A 4,727-nucleotide genomic window follows, 5' to 3' on the forward strand; every position below is an offset into this window, starting at 1 on the left:
CCACAGCCCAAAGTACCGTTCACCTCCGCAAAGTTCATACAGCACATATATTTCCCCAAAGTCCCCAAAGTTACGTACGTGACATGCACATAGCGGCACACACGTACGGGCAAGCGATCAAATGTTTGGAAGCCGCAGCTGCGTACTCACGGTAGCGCGTATCCAACTCAAAGTCCTCCTGGTAAGAGTCTCTGTTGTCCCAGTTCTCCACAGGCCCATGGTAAAGCTTGACTGTCATCTTTCGGGAATGTAAACAATGAAACACCGGCTACGTGTTTGTGTTGCTGCAGCCGGCCGCTAATACACCGCTTCCCACCTACAGCTTTCTTCTTTGCTGTCTCCATTGTTCATTAAACAAATTGCAAAAGATTCACCAACACAGATGTCCAGAATACCGTGGAATTTTGCGATGAAAACAGACGACTTAATAGCTGGCCACAATGATGTCCCAAAATGTCCGCTACAATCCGTGACGTCACGCGCAGACGTCATCATACCGAGGCGTTTTCAGCAGGATATTTCGCGGGAAATTTAAAATTGCACTTTACTAATCTAGCCCGGCCGTATTGGCATGTGTTGCAATGTTAAGATTTCATCATTGATGTATAAACTTTTAGACTGTGTGGTCGATAGTAGTGGCTTATATAATATAAATGTGACAGATTGTAGCCAAAGGCTGATTTCCATCAGCATTTCATTGCAAAGAAACAAGCCCAGGGCTCCCACTAATTCAGCGTTATAGTGAGTTGTATTTTTCACAAGTGGGTAGACGGGCCCTGAAAATAATGCCTACGCTAAACCGGTCCGTGGTGCAAAAAAAGGTTGGGGACCACTGGATTAAGGCACTTCCTGTTGGCGTGGCCTTCAGGCGAGCCAACTTCACTTTGGGGCTAAGTGACCAGAAGCATTAGCCAGCAAAAGTCCTTCCTGTTCTCACATCCTCTATGTGGGCAGCAGCAACCATGAAGCTTGGTGTCATCAAAATATGTTGCCCACCAAGTCTAGCGGACTATTTTGGTGCTGCAGCAAATGAGAGGCCGAGATCGGCAGAGGGAGGGACAACGTGGTCAATGTGCAGACAGTGGTTTTTCAACATACACTGTACATACCACATCTGTCATTTCAGCTTCAGCTTAATATTATGGTCTCATTGTGTCTGCCGCTGTGGGAGTCCTCGCAGATAGATACAAGTCATACTAAACGAGCCTCCAGTCACCTTCCACATGTGCGGGGCGAGCCGCAGAAAGTCCCTCGCTTTTTCCCTGGGTCGTGTTGGACGGCAAACTTGTGCAAGCGCTGTTTCGCCGGGGCTTTTCCCACCATTTCCCGCTGTTGTCCTTGGCGGACGTGTGTGCCTTTCTCCACTCGGCAAAGAAAACAGAAAGCCAAGCCAGCGAGCAACAAGGAGCTGCTGTTGCAGGTTGTCTTTTGAATGATGTCAAGTATGGACAAAGATCATGTATGAGATCATGTTCACGCTCAGGTCCAAAACAAAGGTCTACTCATTTGTAGTTAGTCACATATTAATGGAGTAATCTTTATTGCCAGTAAATTTTCAGGCTTGTCCCTGACAGTTTGGCTATGTTTTAGTTTTTCCTCTGCGTTTGTCTTAGTTTCCTGTCAGTGCTTTTATTTTGTCTTCATTTCCTGATTATGTTTCCTGAGTGTTTTGTCCCCTCAGCTGTGGCTGATTGGCACCTGACCTTCCTTTGAGCAGATTGAGTTTCTGGAGCATCACATTTGTGTGGTCAATTAAACGCTCAAAATGGCCAGAAAAAGAGAACTTTCATCTGAAACTCGACAGTCTATTCTTGTTCTTAGAAATGAAGGCTATTCCACAAAATTGTTTGGGTGACCCCAAACTTTTGAACGGTAGTGTATATATAGATATTTTTGTGTGTATATATATATGTGTATATATATATATATATATGTGTATGTATATATATATATATATATATATATATATATATATATATATATATATATATATATATATATATATATATATATATATATACACTACCGTTCAAAAGTTTGGGGTCACCCCAACAATTTTGTGGAATAGCCTTCATTTCTAAGAACAAGAATAGACTGTCGAGTTTCAGATGAAAGTTCTCTTTTTCTGGCCATTTTGAGCGTTTAATTGACCACACAAATGTGATGCTCCAGAAAGTCAATCTGCTCAAAGGAAGGTCAGTTTTGTAGCTTCTGTAACGAGCTAAACTGTTTTCAGATGTGTGAACATGATTGCACAAGGGTTTTCTAATCATCAATTAGCCTTCTGAGCCAATGAGCAAACACATTGTACCATTAGAACACTGGAGGGATAGTTGCTGGAAATGGGCCTCTATACACCTATGTAGATATTGCACCAAAAACCAGACATTTGCAGCTAGAATAGTCATTTACCACATTAGCAATGAATAGAGTGTATTTCTTTAAAGTTAAGACTAGTTTAAAGTTATCTTCATTGAAAAGTACAGTGCTTTTCCTTCAAAAATAAGGACATTTCAATGTGACCCCAAACTTTTGAACGGTAGTGTATATGTATGTATGTATGTATATATATGTATATATGTATGTATGTATCTATGTATGTATATATATATATATATATATATATATATATATATATATATATATATATATATATATATATATATATATATATATATATATATATATATATATATATATATATATATATATATATGTATATATATATATATATATATATATATATATATATATATATATATATATATATATATATATATATATACATATATACATACATAGATACATACATACATATATACATATATATACATACATGGTATATATATATATATATATATATATATATATATATATATATATATATATATATATATATATATATATATATATATATATATATATATATATATATATATATATATATATATATATATATATATATATATATATATAAACAGTGTATATCCATCCATCCATCCATTTTCTAGCACTTATCCCTTTGGGGGTCGCGGGGGTTGCTTGAGCCTATCTCAACTACAATCGGGCGGTAGGCGGGGTACACCCTGGACAAGTCGCCACCTCATCACAGGGCCAACACAGATAGACAGACAACATTCACACTCGGCCAATCTAGTGTTACCAATCAACCTATCCCCAGGTGCATGTCTTTGGAGGTGGGAGGAAGCCGGAGTACCCGGAGGGAACCCACGCAGTCACGGGGAGAACATGCAAACTCCACACAGAAAGATCCCGAGCCCAGGATCGAACCCAGGACCTTCGTATTGTGAGGCAGACAAAACAGTGTATATATTTACTTTTTTTCTGATTAAAAGGCCTTCAAAAAGGTAAAAAATACAAGATGCAACTTTTATTACCTATTTGTGTTACTTATTCAATTCCAACAGCTTTGTTAATCCCTCAAAGGGCAATTAATAACATTTGTGTGATCACTACATGTGATTTGAAAGACTACACCTGTATGAAAAAAAATATAGATAAAAAATAATATACATTACAATATGCTCTTTTCAAGCAGTGGTGCTCCCCCCTGCTGGCCATGATCTGTAGTGACATAGAATGTGTGTCCTTTATCAACTGCCACATGAAGTCATATTCTCGTACACATGTTTGTACAACTTTCTTTGAAATCTGTAGTTTGAATCTTCCGGGCTGTCAGTGGAAATAACAGGTATACATCCAACGAAGGAGCACATTTGCTTTGGTATCGGCACAAGACTCGGGCTAAAAATGATCGGTTGGGTTAAAAGCGATTGTTTTTGTGGTTTTTGACAGTTGTTATTTTGTTTCAACTGCTGCTGGCGAAGTGAAACTTGTGGTTCCAAAAGGGAAATAAACAGCCTGCTGCAAAGTCTTTCAATAACAGTGTTGACACAGAGCGAAAGATGGGATCAAACAGTGCGTTACCACGACTTAGTGCCCTGTTTGTTGACCTAGCCCTCCGCACAGATAGGCCCTAGAAATCATCTCACTTGCCTAATTTACATGCCCAATAAAATATGTAGTCATTTCCTCTAGAAACTTGAGTAAATGTATGTGATCTGGTAACTGCTGAAACATGCATGAGGTGTAGGAATAAATAGACAAGGCAAGTTTATTTATAGAGCACAATTCGTACACAAGGCAATTCAAAGTGCTTTACAGAAAATTAAAAGAAATAAAAGTACAAACATTTCAAATTGAAATCAGAAAATACAATCATATAAACAATCAGAACTAATCAAAATCAAAATCAATCAAATAGTGTCGATAAAATACTTTCAGTTGTCATATGCACAATTAAAGGCCAACTGAAAGCCACTACTACCGACCACGCAGTCTGATAGTTTATATATCAATGATGGAATCTTAACATTGCAACACATGCCAATACGGCCGGGTTAACTTATAAAGTGACATTTAAAATTTCCCGGGAAATATCCGGCTGAAACGTCGCGGTATGATGACGTATGCGCGTGACGTAGTCAGTTTAACGGAAGTTATGGTACCCCGTAGAATCCTATACAAAAAGCTCTGTTTTCATTTCATAATTCCACAGTATTCTGGACATCTTTTGCAATTTGTTTAATGAACAATGAAGGCTGCAAAGAAGACAGTTGTAGGTGGGATCGGTGTATTAGCAGCGGACTACAGCAACACAACCAGGAGGACTTTGTTGGAGAGCAGACGCGCTAGCCGGCGACCTC

This window comes from Entelurus aequoreus, linkage group LG07, assembly GCF_033978785.1.
Source record: "Entelurus aequoreus isolate RoL-2023_Sb linkage group LG07, RoL_Eaeq_v1.1, whole genome shotgun sequence".
NCBI lineage: Eukaryota > Metazoa > Chordata > Actinopteri > Syngnathiformes > Syngnathidae > Entelurus > Entelurus aequoreus.